The sequence below is a fragment of the Saccopteryx leptura genome, chromosome 7 (assembly GCF_036850995.1).
Source record: "Saccopteryx leptura isolate mSacLep1 chromosome 7, mSacLep1_pri_phased_curated, whole genome shotgun sequence".
In the NCBI taxonomy this organism is placed as follows: Eukaryota; Metazoa; Chordata; class Mammalia; order Chiroptera; family Emballonuridae; genus Saccopteryx; species Saccopteryx leptura.
The window spans coordinates 41,204,807-41,231,026 of record NC_089509.1 but is presented as its reverse complement, the minus strand read 5'-3'; positions in this window follow the sequence as shown (position 1 = coordinate 41,231,026).

The window sequence follows — 26,220 nt, the reverse complement described above, 5'->3', positions numbered from 1 at the left end:
TGAATTAGGAATGATTCAAAAACAAGGATTGCTGATTGGAGTATCTACCTAAGGTCTTCCATGTAACCTGGCTTCCTCATAGTCCTGTGTCCTCAGAATAAGTAGACAGTTACAAAGAGAGTGAGTGCTCTATCAGTGAGTGTTATGGTGAACTTGCATTGTTTTTTATGATACATCTTTGAAAGTTACACAGCATTATACATCGATACTCTGTTGGTTGAATAATCACAGGGCTGTACAGTTTCTAAAGAAATGTTTATATACCCTATCACTCACTGGGAGAAGGGTCAAAGACTTTTAAACAAAGAATATAAACCCAGTGCTTTAAAACTGCCACAGATGGTTTGTCTTTTTCCTATTGATTTTTATTTGTTGCTTATTATAACAATGAACCATTTATATTTTATGATTATTGCAAATTGTTTTGATCCAGTTGCTATTTATCTTCATATTCTTTGAAATGAAGACTATTATGTTTAAAGAGAAATAAGTAAAAATTAACTAAATAAATTTTCAGAAAGCATCTAGGGCCAGATTTAATTCACTCATGATAGCAACCTAATTTGAAGGTTAACCAGGCAAAACATTATGGAAAGAGTTCAAGGTAACAGATATTACAAAGTTGAGGAAAGAAAGAATTAAATGTTGTTTGATTTGATCACATTTACATTGACTTTTATATTTTATTGTCTCCACTAAATCCTTTAAAATTTTTCTTTTAAGTTGTGTTGTCTCTGAATTTTAATAACTAATACTTGAACCAATTGTAATTCAGGGATATTTATTGGTAATGAAAACTATATTTTTGATAGCATCAAAGTACCATAATTAAAAAAACATTTTTTTCTCTTTTGTCTTTAGGTTTCAACTAACTGTTTTATTTAATTCTAGTTATTTTATCTTTAAAACTGGCAAAGCAGGAAGTTTATTTCATTAAGTTTTCTTCATTGCCTTTTTAAAAAGGATTTATAAAAAGAATATATTTTGAAATAAATATGAATTAAATTACAAATCTGTCTACATTTAATTTTGTATCTTCAAAGGTGGTAGTTTCACTTATGTTTTTTAGTAAATCAATATGTTAATAGATACAGTGTTTTATATGATGAAATAAAATCAGTTTTTCATCATCTTGCAGAAAAGCTTTGAAAGAGACATTAATTAATAAATATGGATCAATGTTCAAAACCTAATGTTCTTTTAAGAAAGATCACCTATTTAGCACTCATGTATTTAACACATATATGCTTCAATATATTTGATTAGGACATTAATAAAACCTTACTGCTTATATTAGCATCCACTTGTATAAAACAATTAACAGGCAAGATGAACCAGGCACAATACATTAATCACTGATACAAAAGCAGAACAATTTAAAGAATTTGTTAAAGATAATCACTTTGATAAAAATGAAAAAATCAAATGCAATATTATTCTCTTAATTAGTCTACATACATAAAAGTTCAATGAGATGATGCTCAAAGACCATAAAAATGAGTAGGGGAATGGCTCTGTCATAGCCAAATTTATAAGCCAAAAACAATTATGCTTTGTGTGTTAGTAAAAGACTTGGTCTTCATTACAATGATCGATAGTGTATTTAAGCAACTGGTCATGTTTAAAAAGTGTTTGTTTATTTTCAAAGAACATGTATATTTACCATTTTAGAATTTTTTAAAGATTGCTTGCAGAAAAATTGGGAACCCACAAAGGGAAAATAAACACTTCTGTTGTTCTGAAGATACCTCAGATACAGAAAATATGAATTTGGCCTAACATTCTACCATGCAAGTTTTTGCTTTCTAAAGAGGTTTTACCACACATCCCACTGTACTTGTGCTTTTATCAGGATACCAAGGATCTGCTAATACTATCCTCAGAAGCAATACTTAAATTAATACATTTTTATAAATCTTTTCTTAAATGGTTTACTGTCACATTCTGGCAACAGGGTCACTCCTACAACAAAAAAATTGAAAATGAAAAAAGGAAAATCTTGACTAATCTAACTCATGACCTGAGAGAGCCCCACTAAAGTGTATTTCTTTGGTTAGAGTACTGCAGCCAAAAAGAAACTAAGGAGAATGCCCTTGTAATGGTTTAACAGTTTAGTAGATATCACTTTGGAAAATTTGGGAGACATAGGGTAAAGGGAAATTAAATTCTGATTCTAGGAAGAGTGTGTGAAATATGGCTCATAAGATATTGTTGAAGAGAGAAGTTTTGGTTTAGGACTTCAATGGGAGAGTCTCAAGATGCTAAGGACGAAAGTAGAGTGCTCTATCAGTATTTATTGAGCAGAAAAGTAGAAAATAAATATGAGAAAGTAGAGGAGGGTGTTTATTTAATTATTTTTTTATTGACTACCTACTATTTTGAAGGCTGTGTATTAGATACTGGAGATATGTATTTATTTCCACCAGTTTTCACTGGCCAAAGCTATGATTAGATAATAGCTAATTGTAAGTGAGGCTAAAAAACGTTGTCAAACCGTGTAACCAGAAGGAACATAAAGTAATTTGGTGGACATGTAGGTCACTCCTGCCAGAGTTTACCTTCTTATCACATCTATGAAACTCTTTCTTTTAAATATAGATTATACACATTTCCAAGAGACATCCTAAATCAATCTAAGATCTCAGGTGATAAGTAGAGTTCTTTCATCAAGTTTGGATGAGATTGTTCATCCTCTAATGGCCTATGAACTAGAAAGACAAACTATCTACCCTTTCCCTCCCTTACAAAACCAACATACAATTTCGAAATAGGGATAAAATAACCATAGCTAAATACTCTCATTTGGAAAGGAGAAGAATAAAGAACAGACAGTTGCTGGCCCATAGCAATTATAAAATTCTTCTGACAGTCATTGTAATAGCCTCCTTCCCTGAGGGTGTGGAAATTTTCTTGATTAAATCTTAACTTTACATTCTCAGGAACTGTGTATCATATATAATTGGCCTTCCATGTCTCTGAGTTTTCCATCCATAGGTGTGAAACCTGTGGGTACAGACCCATAGACAGCAGGACTTACTTAAAGGACTTAAACATCCATGGATTTTGGTATCAGCAGGGTGGGGATAGGAGAATGAATAGAAGGTAGTGGTGAAACTAGATTCACTCCTTTATTAATATTTACATATTAATAAAATTCTTAAATAAGAATTGATTTTGCACCAAGTGTCAAGGTCATAATAAATAAACTTCCTTTTTGTCTATCTTTGCCAGAAAGTATTCATTTTAAAATGTACATGATCACTGAATATCTTTTGAGAATCTTAACTTTATACAGATGTCTCACTTCCACCTCTTCAGCTCATATGGTCTAAGGCCTTTATACCTTGTCACTTAATGTCCATTAAATTTCAAATTCCTCATTGGCAAGGTTAGCAACAATCACACACTGTCTCTCTGTTCATACCCACAGGTTATAAACAGGTGAACAGCTAAGTTCTGTGTTCACTTCCATCCTGGTTTTCAATTATCCTTTAACTTTTACTTCTAGAGATCAATCTTATTATCTCAGGAGCTTAGCTATGCACATAAAAAGCTTTATTTTATATTTTATACCTTTTTTATGCTTTTCATAACAGGGAGTCCCTAATAGCTAGTCAGTCATATTATTGGAAATACATCTCCTGGAACTGAATTTTGAAGTTGGACTATGCCGGACTTTTCAGGCAGCACAGGTCTATAGCTATAAATGAGAGAATAATGGATTGCATAAAAAGAACAGAGCTAAGTTTCCTAAGTTTTAAACTTACATATATGTTTTATATTTTTAATTTTTGCAATTTTAAAGTCTTAAAATTTAAAAATTCATTTAATATAATCTACTTATTTATTTAAACTTTGAGGTTTTTAAATATGTGAATAAATTGACGTCAGAAGAAGTCTCAGACTCATCTAGAGATACAATGCTACCTCATGGAATAATAGATAAATTTTCTGTCTGTCTTGACAATATTATATAGTTTTTTTATTACCTTATATTGATTGAAGTTTTGGGAAATAAGTTCAAATTGACTAAAAATTCTTTGATATGTTTAAAATAATTTAACATAATTTTTTTTCTGTAAAAGAAAGGAAAACTAAAATATTTTTAAGACTAAATTCATCATCATGTTAATTATGGCAAAATGTTAATTCAAAATATCTTATTCTTAATAAAAAGGGCAGGGAAAGTAAAACAGGAAGTAAGATTTTTTTTTTTTTTTAAGTGAGAAGAGGGGAGATAGTGAGACAGACTCTCACAGGAACTGACCAGGATTTACCCAGCAACCCCCTGCTTGGGGCCCATACTCTAATCAACCAAATCAACTGAATCAACCAAACTATCCTTAACACCCAGGGCCAGTGCTGAAACCACTGGAGCCACTGGCTGCAGGAGGGGAAAAGGGAGAGAAGGAGGAGGGAGTGAAAGAGAAGCAGATGGTCGCTTCTTATGTGTGACCTGACTGGGGACCTAACCCGGGACCTCTGCCTGCTGGGCCGATGTTCTATCCTCTGAGCCAATGAGCCGTAAGATTTCTTAAAGATGATAAAACTCAAAGGACATTCATACACAAACCTAACTTAATAATGATAATTGGTTCTGTTTGATTCCATTTCATTGTTTTCCTTCCCAGTAATGTGCCTAGTAACTCCATACTTTCTCCAGAGGGCTTACAAATGTCCAGACCTATTGTCTCTTGGTTAGGATTGCAAGATTTAGGAAACAACACTAAAAACAACTAATAAGGATGCTGAAGTAAAGTTGAATTTCATATAAATAAATAACAAATTTTAGTTCTAACTATGTTTCATAAATATTTTATGGTACAAAGTTAAACTAAGCATTAATCATTTGTTTATTTGAAATCAAATTTACCTGAGAATTCTGTCTTTTATCTTATAACACAAGGATGGGGATGTGTCAGAGGAAAAAGAGGTCCATAGCAATGATGATTCAGTACTGGGTCCATAATTTCCTGGTTCTCTTGAAAAAGATTCTTCTCCCCATTTCCATTTCATGGACTCTTCACTTTCTACTTTCCCTTTTCAGTTTGCCTACTTGCTCGTCTTTACAATTGTGAGGAGATTAAATACACACAAACACACACACAAACATGTAGATTAACATTTCAAACTGAAGCCATGTTAATACGTATCTGTTTAGAAAACATATCATACAATTAAGTGTTTCCTTCTTCAGGAAATTTAATTTTGGTGTTACTTTTCATTCCTCCATTATAATTACATTTAGAGAACAAGATATTTTCCTTTCAATTCGATTGCCAAATTCACCTTAATGATTAATAGTGGAATCCTCACACTGATTCAATAGTGTCTCTCCAGTTACCTTTTGCCACCATGAAAAGTTTTTATTTATGACCATACTCTCATCTGCCCTTTAGCCAACGTGCAATCCATTTTATGTACATTTATGTCCATTCTGTTTTCCTCCTTTTGTAGACCTCAATCTCTTTACCAAGACCTTGATCTCTGATGTGGAACTTTGTCAAATGCTGTCTGAAAATGTAAGAGCTCACTCTTCACTGCATGAGGACAAAGCCAGAGTCTTCCTTTAAAGGCAGGAGCACGCTGAATGAATAAACATTGCCGTTTCATGGTGGAGTTCTCTGTCAGACTCAAGCTGCTTCAGATACGAAATGTTTATTAGAAATTTCAAGAGGTATCATTTGTTTACTGAGTAATGATCTCACAGATTACAATAATACTTTTCAAACAATTTGTTAATAGTTAAAGAAGAGAAGGCAGCACACTCAGGTGATTTTGACTATGCGTTGCCTGAGACAAGACAATGGGAGTGAAGAAATGTTTCTCTTCTCCTTTTTCTTCAGAAAAAAACTAGCTGTGGTAAAGGCCTTAGAAATAGGTCAAATAAATTCCTTTATCCTAGGAGAAGATTGGTTCATTGTAAATGAATATTCAGATTTTTCAGAGAAACATTGTATTTCAGTGGCTGCTATGAGTTTTGTAAACAAACATTTTTTTCTATTCTAACTTACTGAAGAATAAATTTATAGAACAAAGTACTAGATAGAAAGATAGATTTAAATATATATGAAATGGGATGACAGAAGTGTTTCTTTAAGAGCCAAATAAAACTGGAAACTCAGAATATCAAGACTTTTATTCAGCTAAGTTTATAGTTATAAACCTCTTTAAACTCAATTAAATAGTATTTATTTTTTCTTATTCTTTATTTTATAAATGAAGTGTACGAATTATTACCCTACCTTACCTGAGAAAGAAAGGGAAAACTATAATGTAGTGTCTGCTTCTTCTTTTCTTGATCCACTGAGTCTTAGCTTTCGGAACTGAGAATCTGAACTGTGGAAAATATTTGAAATTTATTTATTTTACATTCAATAAACATTCAACTTGCAAAATTTCTAAATTTTATCTGCAATTGTTGACATACATGTTTTGAAAAGTTGCTCAATTAAAGTAATAAAATAAGTAAATATATTAAGGTCACATAAAGATTTTTATAATTTTCTAATCTACAGAGCACATATTTTAAAAACCAATTATTCAAGTAAAACATTAATACACTCCCTTTGAAAATGTTTCATGCTCTAGAGAAGTATCAAGAATCATAAGTGTAATGTTTCCTTTTCCCTTTTCCCCCAATTTTATCCTCAAACTTCACTACTGCTAACAGTTTATAGTAATATGTTCTCAGCATTTTTTTCTACATATTCTGGTATACAGTACATATACCATATACTCTTATGTCTTCTTCCTTCTAAATATTGGAGTGTTCCAATGCTAAGTTGTCTTACTTATCTGTACATCCTAGGTGTGGAGTTAAAACAAAACAAATCCACTAATTCTTTATCACTCCTTTCTCTCAATATCCAGTAGGCTCCAAGCACCTGTCCCTTGAACCTGAATGAGGCTTGAATGGGTTTGGAGAGGTTGTGACTGCTTTGATCAGTGAGTATAGTGAAAGTCACAGCATGTGACTTTATAGGCTAAGCTGTAGAAGGCCAGGCAGGATTCAGAAGTCCTTTTCATTATTCAAGTTTCAGCTCAAATGGGCCTCCCTCCATGCTGCCATCTGTGACTACTGAATCCATTATTTGTCACAGCCCCTCTTTTATCTTCTATGGTATTTTTTGTATTATTTTCTTTATAACTTTTTAAATATGTGAATAGTTGCTATTTGAGTAACTTCTTTACATATATATTTATCTGTCCTTCAACTTGTTGACACATTGTTGTCACTTTTGGAAGAACTCCTTGAGAGCAAGGACTATGTTTGTCCTTACCGTAGAAAAAGACTGGTGTAGAGTAGATGTTCAATAAATATTTCCTGATGAATATGTTTCCTCCTTCTCTGTTTACCTCTATTCCCATTCTCTCTGTTGTGCATTCTCCTTTACGCAAAAGAAATATAAATATATAATACATTTGTATATATGCAAATTGATTTATGTATTCATGTTTTAGAAATATTTATATATCAGTGCATTTAGTTCTAAATTCTTTTAAAATAACTTCAAGGTATTATACTGTGTAAATGTAACATAATTTATTTAATCATACAGTGAGGGAAATAATAAGCAATAAATGCTATAATAAATATCCTTATATACTTTTAAAAATTTATGCATGCTTACATTTTTATAAAATAGCCCTAAAAGTGGAAAAAAATTAATTTACCACCTAAAGGGAAATACAGAAACTAATCCATTTTTCTAACATTTACCAAAATTGGATATTAATATCTTTAACGTTTATCCCATTATTTGAGGAAACATAAAATTTTATTTTTTAGTTGGTCTTAGCCTGAATTCTTAGTGTGATAAAAATATTTCCATGTATTTATTGGCTAATTATATTTTGTCCATAGGATGCTATTTTTCTATTTAATTTTTTTCTTTTGCATTGTTCTTTTCTATATATTCTCATTATAAATAATTGACTCTTTTATATGTTGTAAATTGTATTCATATTTTCCTAGGAATGTCTTGCTTTACATCTTTGGCAATAAGATATTTGGAAATAGAAAATATAAAGATTTGGTCAAATATGTCAAATGTTTCTTTTATGGATTTTAGAGTTTGTGATTTATTAAAAAAATCTTTTCCATTTTAAAACAATTAAAATATTTTAATTTTTTTCCAAATGTGCTATCTTTTAAATTTTTTACGTTTCTCTCTGTACTTATCTGAAATACACTTTTGGGTATGTGCTATGTATAAGAATGATTTAGCTTTATATTTCCAAATAGGTAGCCAGTTATCATATGGTTATTTTAAAAATAGTCCATATTTTTTTTTCTAAATGATTCAGATTTATAGATGCTCACACAGACATTTATCTCTTTTAGGATTCTGTTCTCTTCCATTAATTAATGTATATATTTCTACAACAAATGCATTCTAAAAATCATTATAGCTTTATTTTATGTTTTGATAATAAAATGCTGACAATATAGAGTAGACCTATATTTGGTTATAAATTCTATCTCATGGAGCATCAAAATATAAATACTAAAAGCCCTATCTATGTAAAAGTTCAAAAATAACATAAGTTAAAAGAGTTTAATTTCAAACATTTTTAAAAAATCTTACCTTTGTGAGCCCAAACACATGAGAGCTGGGGAGAAAAAAACATAAAAAAACCAATTATTTATTTATTTATTTATATTTGTCTCATGGAAGAGAAGAAATATGATATAGGATAACCTTTGCCAATCATTTTTTAAAGTTTAAATACACTACTCAGCCATAAGAAATGATGACATCGGATCATTTACAACAACATGGATGGAACTTGATAACATTATACTGAGTGAAATAAGTAAATCAGAAAAAACTAAGAACTATATGATTCCATACATAGGTGGGACATAAAAATGAGACTCTGAGACATGGACAAGAGTGTGGGGGTTACAGGGTGGGGGTGAGGAGAGGGCCAATGGCCTGTCTTGGCTCATGCTTCATGGGGGAGGGGAGGGGCACAAAGAAAACCAGTTAGAAGGTGACGGAAGACAATTAGACTTTGGGTGATGGGAATGCAGCATAATCAAATGTCAAAATAACCTAAATATGCTTTCTCTGAACATATGTATCCTGATTTATCAATGTCACCCCATTAAAATTAATAAAAAATACACTTTAAAAATTTAACAGGAGAATAGAAATGGATGCATAACTTCAAAATCCCTAGAAAAGTAAAACTGGTAGAAAATTTAAACACTTTATCCAATGTCATGAAAAATATAAAAACAATCATAAGACAGGATAAATAGAACATTTAAAAAAATACAGTAGAAGATTTCTGATCAAGATGGCAGCAATGGTAAATGTGGTGCTTGCTTACTCCCACAACTACATAAAAACTGCAACAAAAATATAACAACCACCATTTAGAGCTGTCTGAAATTTGGCTGAATGGAAGTCCTACAACTAGGGAATTCAAGACTAGTAGAAGGGGCAAAGATGTGAAACGGGCTGGTCCCACACACCATGTGGGAGATAAAAATGAGGATGGATATCTTGGCTACAGAGGTCCTCCTGTGGAGCAAAGCATCCCAGCCCCACACTAGGTACCCTTACCCAGGGTTCTAATTCCAGGAAAGGAATCCCTATAACTTCTGGCTGTAAAAACCAGTTATGATTGAGGTTGAGGGACATGGAGGGCTGCTGCAGTCTGAAGCAGTTATTTTTAAAGGGCTCACAATGGACTTATTCTCTCTGAGCTTCAATGCTAAGGCAATAGCTCAAAAGGACATATGGGGAGAAACTGAATTGTCTGCCATGTGAATGAGAGCTTGGGAAGAGCTTCCCGACAGCAGTGCTGGCAGAAGCCACTGTTCCTTTGATGAGCTCTTCCTTCACAAAGCTGGCAGTCAGGTGGCATATCTGAGTCTCCACTAACCTGGCTCACTGTTTGCCCTGCTCTGGTGATTTCTTGAGGTCCTGACCCACCCAACTTTTGGACCCATCCTAGCTGTTTCCAGTGGCTTTTGCATACCAATGGCCTGTCTTGGCTCATGCTTCATATTTTCCTAAAATCTCTCAAACAAACATCATCTGGCCTTAGCATGCCTGATATCCCTTGTTAACTGACATCAGACATGGCACTTGTAACAGCTAGTCTTGGTTTATAGCTTGGCTTCACTTGGTCACCTCCAAGACTAGCAAAAGTAAGAACTAGCTGAAGATCATTTTTTAGCTCAAGTGTGAGCCTAGGCAGAACACAGGCAGCAGCTGACCTAAGCCTGTACCTCTCTAGAATCCCAAAAGCCAGCAGACCCAGTGGACAGCTTCTAAACACATCACCAACAACTAACCACCTCTATAAGCAACACACTCAAGGGGCTGACTCAGCAGGCATCAATGCCCCACTGAAGTAAGTCCTGCTCCATGTGTTGGGGCCCTACACAGCTGATCCCTCCATGAAGGTCAGAGGTTGGTGGTAAGTTATTACAGCTAGTCCTTGCAACTGACCAACCTGGGAGGTAAATGATATCTAGTGATGTGTCAACAGCAATTAAAGTTTAACTACAAGAGGACTGTGCACACAGCCCACATGAGGGGTGCACCTCAAGTGTATCGCTTGAGTGATGAAGGAGGCTGTGCCAATGGACCCCACACAACACCTACTATATTAGGCCACTCTGTCAAGCCTGGGAGACATAGCAGCTTTACCTAATACATAGAAACAAACACAAGGGTGCTACCAAAATGAGGATTCAAAGAAACATGTTGTATAAGACTCTCAGCTGATTTCTCAACAGAAACTTTTCACGCCAGAAGAGACTGGCAAAAAATGTTGAAAATGATGAAAAAGGAAGGACTTACAACCAAGAATACCAAACTCAGTAAAGGTTTATTTAGAATCCAAAGACAGATATGAGTTTTCAAGGCGTGAAAAAACTAAAAAAAATTAATTATCACCAAAACAATATGATATGAAAAATTAAAGGGTCTTTTGTAAGAAAAAGAAGAAGATAAATATGAACAATAAAATTATAAAAATACATATCTATCAACAACTGTATCTAAAAACCAAAATAAGTAGGCAAGCAGAACAGAAACAGACACATAGATACAGAGAACTTTTTGACAGTGGCCAGATGGGAGAGGTGTGGGGGGAATTCGTGAAAAAGGTGAAGGGATTAAGTAGTACAAATTAGTTGTTACAGAATAGTTATGGAGATGTAAAGCATGGGGATTATAGTCAATAGTATTCTAATAACTATATATGGTGTCAGCTGGGTTGAAAACTTATCAGGCTGATCATTTAATTATGTAATGTCTAATCACTGCAGTGTATACCTGAAACTAAAATAATAATTACAGTATGTCAACTGTAATTGAAGAATAAAAAATATATTAAAAAATAAGGAAGGAATAATTTTAGATTAACCAGTAAATCATGATAAACATTATTAAGTTAAGCAACCTTTTTAAATGTAGAGACCCTAGAATTTCTTATTAATTTATTAAATTTATTGGGGTGGCATTGGTGAATAAAATTATATAGACTTCAAGTATACATTTCTGTTATACATAATCGGTATATTGTATTTTGTGTTGATTTGTCTTTTTAAAAATGTTGGCCCTGGCTGGTTGGTTCAGTGGTAGACTATCAGCCTGGCATGTGGATGTCCTGGGTTTGATTCCCAGTCAAGGCACACAGGAGAAGTGACAATCTACTTCTTCATTCCTCCCCTCCCCTCTCTCTCTCACTCTCCCCCTCCTGCAGCCATGGCTAGATTGATTCAAGTGAGTTGGCCCTATGCTTAGTATGGTTCTGTAGCCTCCACCTCAGGTGCTAAAAATAGCTCATTGAGGAGCAATGGAACAATGCCACAGATGGGCAAAGCATACCCCATAGGGGGCTTACCAGGTGGGTCCCAGTTGGGGTGCATGTGAGAGTCTGTCTCACTTAATTAAAAAAATATGCTATATGATAAGAATCCCACAGAAAATATAATTACAGAAAAGTAAAAATAAAAATGTAAGTTGTTAACTACACTATATAATTTCTGATAAAAAAAAATAGTCACACCAAAAACATTAAGTAAGACAGCATATTAATAACCAATGTTATAGTTGGACCAGCCTAGATTTTTATTATGGTCACAAGATGACCTTCCAAGATAACCATGAGGAAATTTTAAAAAGACAGAGGTTTTCTTAAAAGACTTGTATTGAGATTGAAAATGGAAAGGAGGGGTCTATGGTTTCTCAAGCTCATTCTTTATCAGTGAACATAAAACATAAGAGTGAGAACTTAGGAAACCAAGATGGCAGCAGAGTAGGCAGATGCACAGACTCTCAGCCCACACCACCAAACTGGATTACAAATTAATTTAGGAACAATCAGCATGAAAAACCAAGGTGGGGTGAGGAGAAGAGCACAAAATATCACTCACAGCCACTTGCATGGGGATCTGGGAATGAGGTGTGCTGAGAGGGCTGGCTTGTCATCCAAAAGGAAAGTGGGGAGAGAGAGACAGACAGTGACAGGCAGAGGAATGCATAAGATGACCTGAGAAGCTGACTCATCCAGTGAGGAGATGCCCATAGCTGGGAGAGGGGTTGAACCCCGACAAAGCACAAGCCTAAAGTGGTTCTGGGTGACCCACCTCCAGAAAGATCTCCAGCTCCAATCAGAGCAATAAGACCCAGGTGAAAACAGGAAATGGGGAGGAAAGGCAGTAACTCAGGTCTCCATGGAGATCTGAGATACACCTCCCCCTACTGAAATGGAGAAAGCACCCAGCCCCTGGAAGAGAACCTGGCAGATGGGACCTTCAGAGTCTCAGGTTATACCCACCGCATTCCTGGATACAGTTTCTAATAAGCCCCCTGCTGAGATCAGTAACAAGACTACCACTGAGTTAGGAAAACTGAGAAGAAAACAAACAAATCAATACTTCAAAGAGGCTCCACTAGGTAAGGAGATCACAGCTGGAAGAAACCTACAACTAATAGAGAATAATGGGTAGGCAGAGAAGCATAAGTCATATGTTCAACAAGATAAATCCTCTAATAAAATTTTGGATGAATGGGAAGTAATCAAATTACCAAATGCAGAGTATAAAATAATGATTTTTAGGATGCGTAAAGAACTCAAAGATACAATGGATGGACTTAATGAGCACTTCAATAAAGAAATTGAAAGCACCAAAAAAGACACGGAAATCATAAAGAAAAAGCAGGCTGGATGAAGCAGAGGATTGAATCAGCAACTTAGAGGACAAGATAAGTGAAAGCACAGAAGCGGAGCAGAAAAAAGAAGGAGACTGAAAAAACCTGAGGAAACTCTAAGAAAGCTCTGTAACAACCTAAAGAGAAACAACATCCACATCATAGGGGTTCCTGAAGAATAAGAGAAAGAACAAGGGTTAGAGACCTTGTTCAATGAAATCATAGCTGAAAACTTTCCTAAATTGATGCAGGAAAAAGTCACACAAGTTCAAAAATCACAGAAAAATCCATTAAAAAAAAAACCCAAAAAATCTATGCCAAGACACATCATAATTAAAATACCAAAGTTAAAAGATAAAGAGAAAATATTAAAAGCTAAAAGATTAGAGAAAAAAAGGTTATCACCTACAAAGAAACCTGCACAAGGAAGACATCCAAATTCTCAACAGAAACACTTGAGGCCAGAAGGGAATGGCAAGAAATATTCAAAGTAATGCAGAACAAGAGCCTACAATCAAGACTTCTCTATCCAGCAAGGCTATTGTTTAAAATTGAAGGAGAAATAAAAACCGTCCCAAACAAAAAAAAAAAACCTCAAGAAATTCATTACAACCAAATCAATGCTGCAAGAAATGTTAAGAGGCCTGTTGTAAACAGAACAAAGGGGGAAAGAATATAGTAAAAGAGAAATATAACTTTAAAGAATAAAGTGGCGATAAACAACTACATATCAATAATAACCTTAACTGTAAATGGATTAAATGCTTCAATGAAAAGACATAGGGCGGCTGAATGGATAAGAAAACAGGACCTGTACATATGCTGCTTACAGGAGACGCACCTCAAAACAAAAGATACACACAGACTGAAGGTAAAAGGATGGAAAAAAATATTTCATGCAAATAAAAATTTAAAAAAAGCTGGGGTAGTAATACTTATATCTGACAAAATAGACTAAAACAAAGACTATAGTAAGGAAGAAAGAAGGTCACTACATAATGATAAAGAGAGCAATCCAACAGGAAGATATAACCGTTATAAATAACTACACACCTAATATAGGAGCACCTAAATATATAAAGCAGATTTTGATGGACATAAAGGGAGAGATCAACAACAATACTATAATAGTAGGAAATTTTAATACCCTATTAACATCAATGGATAGATCCTCAAGAAATAAAATTAACAAAGAAACAACAGAATTAAGGGATACACTAGATCAACTGGATTTAATAGATATCTTCAGAATCTTCCACCCTAAAGCAGCAGAATATACATTCTTTTCAAGAGCTCATGGTACATTCTCTAGGATAAACCACATATAAGGGCATAAAATGAGTCTCAGAAAATTTAAGTAGATTGAAATCATATCAATCATCTTCTCTGACCACAATGGCATGAAATTAAAAATCAACTACAATAGGAAAACTGAAAAACACTCAAACACTTGGAAATTAAACAGCATGTTATTAAACAATGACATGGTCAACAATGAGATCAAGGAAGAAATAAAAAATTTCCTTGAAACAAATGAAAATGAGCATACAACAACTCAAAATCTGTGGGACACAGCAAAAGCAGTCCTGAGAGGGAAGATCATAGCATTACAGGCATACCTTAAGAAGCTAGAAAAAACTAAAATAAACAACTTAATCATGCAACTAAAAGAAATAGAAAAAGAACAGCAGGCGAAGTCTAGAGGAAGTAGAAGGAAGAAAATAATAAAGATTAAAGCAGAAATAAATGACATAGAGACTAAAAAAAAATACAAAGGATCAATGAAACCAAAAGCTGGTTCTTTGAAAAAGTAAAGAAGATCAATGAACCTTTAGCCAGACTCACCAAAAATAAATAAATAAATAAATAAATAAATAAATAAATAAATAAATAAATAATAAAAATAAGAGAGAGAGGGAGGGAGAGAGAGAAAGGACTCAAATAAATAAAATTACAAATTAGGGTGGAGAAGTAATAATGGACCCAGCAGAAATACAAAGAATTGTAAGAAAATACTATGAAGAACAGTATGCCAAAAAATTAGACAACCTAGGTGAAATGAACAAATTCCTTGAAAAATGTAATATTTCAAAAATCAATCTGGAAGAATCAGAAAACCTAAATAGACCAATTACAACAAATGAGATCAAAACAGTTATCAATAAACTCCTAACAAACAAAAGCCCTGGGCCAGATGGCTTCACAGGCAAATTCTACCAAACATTCCAAGAAGAACTCCTATCCTTCTCAAGCTATTTCAAAAAATTCAAGAGGAGGGAAAACTTCCAAGCTCCTTTTATGAGGTGAGCATAATTCTGATTCCAAAACAAGGCAGAGACAACACAAAGAAAACTATAGGCCAATATCCATGATGAATTTAGATGCTAAAATTCTCAACAGAATATTAGCAAACCGGATCCAGCAATACATGAAAAAAAATCATATACCATGATCAAGTGGAATTTATTTTGGGGAGGCAAGGCTGGTACAATATTCCCAAATCAATCAATGTGATTCATTACATAAACAAAAGGAAGGACAAAAACCACATGATAATATCAATAGATAAAGAAAAAGCAATCGATAAAATCCAGCACCCATTTATGATCAAAACTCTCAGCAAACTGGGAATACAGGGAACAAACTCAACATGATAAAGGCCATCTATGACAGGCCCACAGCCAACATCATAGTCAATGAGCAAAAATTAAAAGCAATCCCCTTAAGATCAGGAATAAGGCAGGGGTGCCCCCTTGCACCACTCTTATTCAATATAGTTTTGGAAGTCCTAGCCACAGCAATCAGACAAGAAGAAGAAATAAAAGGCATCCAAATTGTAAAAGAAGAAGTAAAACTATCATTTTTTGCTTATGATATGATACTGTACATAGAAAACCCTAAAGTCACAATCAAAAAACTACTGGACCTGATAAATGAATTCAGCAAGGTGTCAGGATATAAAATTAATACTCAGAAATGAGATTTTTTTATACACCGACAATGATCTGTCTGAAAAAGAAATTAAGAAAACAATCCACTTCACTATATGGAAAAAACAAATAAAATACCTAGGAGTAAACTTAACCAAGGAGGTTAAAGACTTGTACTTGGAAAATTATAAAACTCTTATAAAAGAAATCAAGGAAAGTACAAACAAGTGGAAGCATATACCATGTTCATGGCTAGGAAGAACAAATATCATTAAAATGTCCATATTACCCAAAGCAATTTATAAATTCAATGCAATACCAATTAAAATACCAATGACACACTTCAAAGATATAGAACACATATTCCAAAAATTCATATGAAACCAAAAAAGAACACGAATAGCCTCAGCAATCTTGAAAAAAACAAAGTTAGTGGAATCAAACTTCCGGACATCAAGTTATACTACAAGGCCATTGCACTCAAAACAGCTTGGTACTGGCATAAGAACAGGCATATAGATCAATGGAACAGACAGAGAACCCAAAAAGAAACCCGCACCTTTAGGAACAATTGATATTTGACAAGGGTGATGATAGCAGACAATGGAGTGAAAACAGCCTCTTTAACAAACGGTGTTGGGAAAATTGGTCAACTACCTGCAAAAAAAATGAAACTAGACCACCAACTCACATCATTCACAAAAATAAACTCAAAATAGATAAAATACTTAAATGTAAGTCATGAAATCATAAGCATCCTAGGGGAAAACATAGGTAATAAGCTCTCCGACATCACTCGCAGCAATACAGTGTGTCTGTAAAGTCATGGTGCTCTTTTGATCGGTCACAGGAAAGCAACAAAAGATGATAAAAATGTGAAATCTGCACCAAGTAAAAGGAAAACCCTCCCAGCCATCCCACTTTTAGAAATACATCCCAAGAACATCACATCAATGATTCAAAAGGAGAAATGCACCCCCATGTTTATGGCAGCATTGTTTACAGTAGCCAAGATCTGGAAACAGCCCAAGTGTCCGTCAGTGGATGAGTGGATTAAAAAGCAGTGGTACATATACACAGTGAAATATTATGGGGCCATGAAAAAGAAGAAAATCTTACTTTTTGCGACAACATGGATGGACCTGGAAACTATTATACTAAATGAAGTAAGCCAGGCAGAGATAGAAAAATATAATATAACCTCACTCATTTGAGGAATCCGACGAACAATATGAACTGAGGAGCGGAATTGAGACAGAGGCAGGATCAAAGGATCCAGAAGGAAAGCAGACAGAGGAAAAGGGGATGATAGGATGATAGGATGAAAGGAGAGCAGAAAAGCAAAACCTAGAGAGAAGGGGGGAGGGCGTTACAGGGAGGGAGATGGGGGGTATATACTGGGGAACACGGGTGACATTGGAATCTCCGGGTGCTGGGGATGGCTCCTTGGCCTCTGCCCCAGGTGCTAGAGTGGCTTTGGTTGCAACAGAGCGACACCCCGGAGGGGCAGAGCATCGCCCCCTGGTGGGCAGAGCATCGCCCCCTGGTGGGCGTGCTGGGTGGATCCCAGTCGGGCGCATGCGGGAGTCTGTCTGACTGTCTCTCCCCATTTCCAGCTTCAGAAAAATACAAAAAAAAAAAACAACCCACAATAAATTAAAAAAAAGAGTGAGAACTTAAAGCAGGCAGGGAGAAAACAGGTGACCCAAATGGTCAGTTACTGAAATCAACCAATATCTCTAAAACAAAGGAGCCTCAGCAAGAGAGAAATGGACCTAGTTCTTTATCTAGGGTGTGCCTGAAACTGTTTATTTAAGATAGCTATCTTTGAAGTGGATGAATCTTTGAATGCCTCCACAATCAAAGCTTTAGTCAGGCATTTGCATTACAAAAGCAAGAAAACCCAACTTTCAGGGCTCATGGTATAGACGTATTATGTAATAAAATTGAACACCCTCTACGAAGAACATGTACAGTACGTGTTTTATTTACCTAATAGTATAGCAGCTTTAAAATATAAAGCAAGATATGCTATAGAAATAAACAATCTACAATTAGTAGATTATTTCTGTCTTTTTCAGAAATGCAAAATAAGTCAACAATAAAGAGTAAATAACAAAAAGTAGCCTTAAATAATATTTATATATATTTTATATATGGATATTTTGCAGCAAATAAACAAATAAAATATATTCAGATTTCAATGGACCAGTCGCAGAAATTGTTAAATATAAATCATGAGCAATTTATATGAAAATTTCTACAATTCTGTTACACAAATATATTTGAACCAATATATTTAAAATTTAGATGATTACATCAGAAATAAATCAGAAAAATGTTCTATAGTCTATTTAATGGGACATTTTAAAACAACATTCCTCATAACTTTTGTGTAAAGATGAAAATATAATTGAGATGTCAATTTTGAAATGAGTAACAAAGAGAGTTACATGTACATACCAACACTTATGAGTTAAAGCCAAAGCAAATCTCAACAAATACAATTTATCATCATAATTCATTCATTAGAAAACAAGAAAAGTAGAAAATATCATGTTTTCTAGATAAAAATGAACAAAAAATGAGGATCATAAACACTTTTTGAAGGCATACTATGTTTCAAGCATATTTCTAAGCCATTGAAATATACATTTATTGAGACTTCAAAACAACTCCATGAAGCAGGCAATTATGCTTATTTTATAAACAAGAAGTTGAAGCAAAACAAACTTAAGTTGCTTAAATTCATCTCAATACTGAGTTGGAAAAGTTTGCAATGATTCTAACTCTGGATTGATAAAATAATAAAAATAAACTGATCTGCATCACTGCATCATTAAATTCTAGAGATTGTTCTTTGAAAGGACCAAGTGAAACAGCCAAACCTCTACCAAGTTGAAGTAAAAAAAAAAAGATCATTAGGAATAGAAAACAGTAAAATTACAGATATAGAGTATAAAACTTTTATGAGAATATTATGCTACCCAATTTTATAGCAATATATTTTATAATCTGGATAAGATAAATGATATAAAATATAAGTGGATAGATTTAAAAATTTGACTCAAAAAGATTTTTAAAAAATGTTTGCATAAAGTAATATTCATAGAAGAAATGAAAGATATTTAAGGATTTATATTTGAAAGTGGTTGGCCCAGATTTTGGGGTCAGTATACTCATTTATTTAACAAATATTGATTGATCCTTGTTCAAGGTAAAACAGCCCTCTGCAGAATACCATGCCTCTTTTAGCAAAGATCAAGCAGAGGTTGTTTATTTCTTGTCCTCTAACTGTCCCTGGAAACTACTTTTATGGCTACTTCCTAGAGCCCAAAGATTCTTACTGGTGTTTTTAGTTTTGTGTGTGTGTGTGTGTGTGTGTGTGTGTGTGTGTGTGTGCATGCGCGCACTACATGAACTGCTTTATTAGGTGAATTCTTTGTATTCCTTCTCAGAAAAGTGTTTTTAAATACATATTTTAACATACAAATACATAAGATGATAATACATAAGATTACAAAGAAAATCAAATATATTTACCTCTTTTCTAGCTGCAGGGTCCTTGGAGTTGGACCTTAAGTTAAGGACCTCATCAAAGTCTTATCACTATTTTAATTAATTTTATGACCCTTAAATTCTAGTGGACCTTTGCTGCTGCCTAAGAATCTTACATCCATTCTCCTACCCTTCTAGAAGACTTATCACCTCTTCTACTCACTTCAATTCTCCCGTGTGTGCTCTTAATTCTCCCTGTCTGCAGTGAAAATCATTGTAGTTTTTTGAGAAAAAGCAATTTAGAAAAGATATTCTCAAATTTTATGACTGTATCTAGTTGCTTACCTTTACCTGTGTCCATATACTTTATTTCTTTTGTTATTGAAGATTAACTATCTATACTCTGCTTACAAATGTGTATTATATCCTTTTCCTCTTTTCTACTGGAGGGCATTTCTTTCAAAATCCTCTGCCTTCTCTTTCTCTACAATATAATCAATTTCTCCCTTTCTACAATAAAATTAAAATCAACAGAAAATAAAATAAAAAAGAAATTATGTGTATCTTAAAGCAAATTAAGCCTAAAAAATTGCTGGTGGCAATGTTTTATAAATATAAAAATTGAAGCTGTCCTACTTAGGAGACATATCACAAGAAAGTCAGGTTCTTTGGAAAAGACAACAACACAGGGAAAAATAGAAGGCTTCAGGAAAAAGGAAAATCAAATATGAGATGGATTACCTTTATAAAAGAATCCATAGACATAAGTCAACAAGAACTGAGCAGGGCTGTTGAGAACAGAACTTTGTGGACATTATTTATTCATAAGGTCACAAAAGTCAGAGCTTACTCAAAGGCATGTAATACACATGATCTATTCTTTGTTGAGTAAAAGCATCTTTAGCAGTAAAAACAAATTAATAGGCCCTGGCAGGTTGGCTCAGTGGTAGAGCGTCGGCCTGGCATGCAGGAGTCCCGGGTTTGATTCCCGGCCAGGGCACACAGAAGCGCCCATCTGCTTCTCCACCCTTCCCCCTCTCCTTCCTCTCTGTCTCTCTCTTCCCCTCCCACAGCCAAGGCTCCATTGGAGCAAAGTTGGCCCGGGCACTGAGGATGGCTCCATGGCCTCTGCCTCAGGCGCTAGAATAGCTCTGGTCGCAACAGAGCAACGCCCCAGATGGGCAGAGCATCGCCCCCTGTTGGGAATGCCGGGTGGATCCCAGTTGAGTGCATGCGGGAGTCTGTCTGACTGCCTCCCTGTTTCCAACTTCAGAAAAATACAAACAACAACAACAACAAAACAAATTAATAAGATTTGCTTGTTTTTTATGTAATATCTCAACATGTAGCATCATTTTCTTACGCTTTTCTCAAAAAGCAAACTTTTATTACTGCAAGTGACCTAACATTCTATCATAAAATTATTTCTTCAAAAATAAAAAATATATTTTACCATCTTAAAAAGAAATAATATCTTGACTTTATATGCCCTTCCAGTATCTCACTATTTTTGTTCTCACTGACACCAAAATTCCTTGAAAAAAATTGTACTTACTCTCCAATCTAGCATCTCTTGTTTTCCCTTGAACACATTGCAATCAAGATTTTATCTCCAACTATAATGATACTGCCCTTATTAAGGTCATCAGTAATCTCCACATTGCTAAAATTGTCAATTATTAGTCCTCATTGAAATAAAGCTCAGTAAGATATCAGTAGCAGGTAAAAATTGTTCAGGAGATACAAGGTAGTATATGTGAATGGTGCCTCTCCTTGAACCTAACATCAGCATAAGCACTTTTTATTCCTCTCCTCTCCTTGAAATTCTATGTGTTTATTTGGTCTTCATTACAATCACTTAGGTAGATTTCTCCTCCCTCTAAGACCATTCCTTATCTCTTTCCTTTGCTTTACTGTCTCATCCTCTTGACCTTAATTGCTGAAGAATCCTGGGGTTGTTTTAGTTCTCTTTCTTTTACTATTTAAATTTGGCTCTCTTGTAACTTTATGCAGTTTCATATGCTGATGTCTTTCAAATTTATATCTCCCCACCTATCTCCTATAATCCCCAGACTCATATATCCAAATTAGTACTCAATATATTGATTAAACCTCTCAACTTGACCCGCTATTAACAAGCTTTTTATGTTCTTCTTGCTCTAATTCTCCTCCTCTCGTAGCCTATACAATCTCCATCAATGGAAACTCCATTGATGTTGCTCAGGACAAGCCATGCAGTCAGTCATCCTTGACTTCTCTGTTTCTTTTACACCCATTAGCAGGTCCTGCTTCTCTACCCTTGAAATTTATTAAAATATAATATTTAATATAAACATTATTTTTAAAACAAGTGCTTTTATTTAATCAAGTTGCTTAGACTTTACCAGTATTATTTTCACCACTTCTACTTTTATAAAATATCTAGAATAACAGATTCTTTATAGAGAAATTGGAAATGAGATAATTTAAGGATCAATAATTTTTAAGATGGATATTTAATAATTAAGAACAACTTATAGCAAGGATTCATAAGTTATAGCTTGGAAATCCATGGGCAGCCCTGTGAGATCTTTTCTAGGTAGTTTGCAAAGTTAAAATCTTTTTGTAATAATGCTGGGATGCTATTTGTCTTCCTTATCCTTATTGTCTCTTATGTGTTGTGGTGTTTTCTAAAAGTTGCATGATGTGTGATTACATCATTGATCTGAAAACTAATAGAATGTATGCTGTGTAGTCTTGTCTTTTAAGAAATTTACAATTTTAATTTCTAATATAGTAACTATCAGTGGGTATTATCTAAACAAGCAAAAATTCTTTGAATTATTTAATAATAGTTAAAAGTGTAATGCAGTTCTGATAACAAAATGTTTGAGCATCACTGTTCTAGAATGTATTTAGTACTTACGAATAGTATGAGATAGTTGAAATATAGAGCATAATAAAGAGCAGGGGTAGTCAACCTTTTTATACCTACCGCCCACTTTTGTATCTCTGTTAGTAGTAAAATTTTTTAACCACCCATGGTTCCACAGTTATGGTGATTTATAAAGTAGGGAAGTAACTTTACTTTATAAAATTTATAAAGCAGAGTTACAGCAAGTTAAAGCATATAATAATAATTACTTACCAAGTACTTTATGTCAGATTTTTGCTAAGTTTGGCAGAATAAATCTTTATAAAACAACTCACTATAGTTAAATCTATCTTTTTATTTATACTTTGGTTGCTCTGCTACCTCCCACCATGAAAGCTGGAATGCCCAGTAGTGGGCAGTAGGGACCAAGTTGACTACCACTGATATAGAGCATATGTTCATGTGTGTTGTAAGGCATACTTACCCTAAATGTGTAGGTTGTTATTACTCTCTAGAAGAAAAGTGGAACTTGTTCTGCAACTCAGTGATTTAAAACATGATGTTGGGAAGTACATTACAGTTAGAAAAAAAAAAAAAAGGTGGAAGCAAATTGACTATCACCACTATCCAGGGAACTTTTACAAAAATGAAAGCTTAGAGGTAAAGAAGGGAGATTCCTGAAAAAAAAATGTTTTTAAAACCATGTTCTGTGTTTTGATTTTACTCATTCTATTCATCATCAACACCTTCTCACTCATCACCAATAAACACAGGCACTCGCACACATACACACACATACGCATGCGCACGTATGCACATACATTGAATATCACTACTTGGGTTATTAGAAATACATTATTATTTTGTAAAGATCATTGTATCTGTATGAAAAAATGCAACAAATTGAGAAGGGTTTAGAAGGAGGGAAGAAGAAGCAGAATTTGAAACAATGGAAGAATTCAATCTAAACAAAGTGAGGGATGAGCCAGTCTCTAACCTGGTTGCTAGAGTAATGTTAATATAATCTGTCTTGGATTTAATATTTGGATCTTCTCAAAATTCATATGTTGAAGCCCCAACTCTCAATGTGACTACATCTGGAGACAAGGCCTAATGAAAGTAAGGTTAAATGAGATCATAAAACCAACATTCTGTTCCAAAAGGATTAGTATTTTTAAAAAATACATATTTGTTTATCTACTTTTTTATTTATTTATTTTTACGAGTTTATTGGGGTGACATTTGTTCATAAAACCATTTAGGTTTCAAGTGTACAACTCAATAAAAACATCATCTGCGTATTGCATCATGCTCTCATTGCCCTAGGTAAAGTCTCTTTCTGTCCCCCTTTTCTCCCGTTTTTTCATATATGTGTGTGTGTGTGTGTGTGTGTGTGTGTATAATATAAATGGGTTTTTTTTTGCTTAATCCTTCACCTTCTTTCATCCACTCCTCCTACCCCTACCCCCCGACAGCTATCTGTCTGTTTCATGTACCCATGCCTCTGTTTTTATTTTTTTCATAAGTTTATTTTGTTCATTAGAACCCATAAGTAAGTAAGATGATATTTGTCTTTCTCTGACTGACTTATGTTACTTAGTGTAATAATCTCCAGGTTCATTCATCCTGTCACAAAAGGTAAGATCCCCCTGCCCTTGTTTATGGCCATGCAGTATTCCATGTGTAAATGGACCAGAGCTTTTTATCCATTGGTTTACTAATGGCACTTGGAATGTTTCCAGATCTTGACTATTATAAATAACACTGCAATGAATATAGGGTGCATATAGTCTTTCAAATTAGTGTTCCAGGTTTCTTTGGATATATGCTAGAAAGTGGTGTCACTGAATCAAAAGACAGTTCCATTTATAATTTTTTAGGAAACTCTATGATGTTTTCCACAGTGGCTACACCAGTCTACATTCCCACCAACAGTGCACTAAGGTTCCCTTTTGTCCACACTTCACAGCATTTTTTGTTTGTTGATTTATTGATGATAGCCAATCTGGCAGTCATGTGGTGATACTTCATTGTGGTTTTAATTTGCATTTCTCTGATGATTAATGACATTGAGTATTTTTTTCATCTGTCATTGGCCATCTGTATGTCCTCTTTTTTTTTTTTTTACAGAGACAGAGAGAGAGTCAGAGAGAGGGATAGACAGGGACAGACAGACAGGAACAGAGAGATGAGAAGCATCAATCATTAGTTTTTCATTGCTCATTGCGACACCTTAGTTGTTCGTTGATTGCTTTCTCACATGTGCCTTGACCACTAGCATTCAGCAGACCGAATAACCCCTTGCTCGAGCCAGCGACCTTAGGTGGAAGTTGGTGAGCTTTTGCTAAAATCAGATGAGCCTGCGCTCAAGCTGGCGACCTTGGAGTCTCAAACCTAGGTCATCTGCATCCCAGTCTGATGCTCTATCCACTGCGCCACCGCCTGGTCAGGCTGTATGTCCTCATTTTTTATATATATATATTTTTTTTTCTGAAGCTGGAAACGGGGAGAGACAGTCAGACAGACTCCTGCATGCGCCCGACCAGGATCCACCTGGCACGCCCACCAGGGGGCGATGCTCTGCCCCTCCAGGGCGTCGCTCTGCTGTGACCAGAGCCACTCTAGCGCCTGAGGCAGAGGCCAAGGAGCCATCCCCAGAGCCCGGGCCATCTTTGCTCCAATGGAGCCTCGGCTGCGGGAGGGAAAGAGAGAGACAGAGAGGAAGGAGAGGGGGAGGGGTGGAGAAGCAGATGGGCGCTTCTCCTGTGTGCCTTGGCCAGGAATCGAACCCGGGACTTCTGCACGCCAGGCCGACACTCTACCACTGAGCCGACCAGCCAGGGCCTGTATGTCTTCTTTTGAAAGGTGTTAATTTAGATCCTTTTTTTTCTTTTCTTTTCTTTTTTTTTTTTTGTATTTTTTCTGAAGTTGGAAACAGGGAGGCAGTCAGACAGACTCCTGCATGCGCCTGACTGGGATCCACCCGGCATGCTCACCAGGGGGTGATGCTCTGCCCATCTGGGGTGTTACTCTGTTGCAACCAGGGCCATTCTAGAGCCTGAGGCAGGGGCCATGGAGCCATCCTCAGCTCCTGGGCCAACTTTGCTCCAATGGAGCCTTGGCTGCAGGAGGGGAAGAGAGAGACAGAAAGGAAGGAGAGGGGGAGAGGTGGAGAAGCAGATGGGCACTTCTCCTGTGTGCCCTGGTTGGGAATCAAACCCGGGACTCCTGAACTCCAGGCCAACGCTCTACCACTGAGCCAACTGGCCAGGGCCTAGATCCTTATCTTATTGATTGATTGGGTTACTTATCTTTTTGGTGTTGAGTTATATAAGTTCTTTATATATTTTGGAAACTAATTTCTTATCAAATGTATCATTAAAAAATGTTCTTTCATTCAGTGAGTTGCCTTTTCATTTTGTTGATCATTTCTTTTGCTCTGCAAAATATTTTTAGTTTGATGTAGTTTCATTTGTTTATTTTTTCTTTTGTTTTCTGAAGAGCTACATCAACAAAAATATCACTATGAGAGATTTCTGAGATTTTAGTGCCTATGTATTCTTCTAGAGTTTTTATGGTTTTGTGAGTTATATTTAAGTCTTTAATTTATTTTGCATCTATTCTTGTGTATGGTATATGTTGGTGATCTAGTTTCATTTTTTTACATGTGTCCAATTTCCCAACACCATTTATTAAAAAGACCATCTTTACTCCACTGTAGGTTCTTAACTCCTTTTTCAAATATTAATTGACC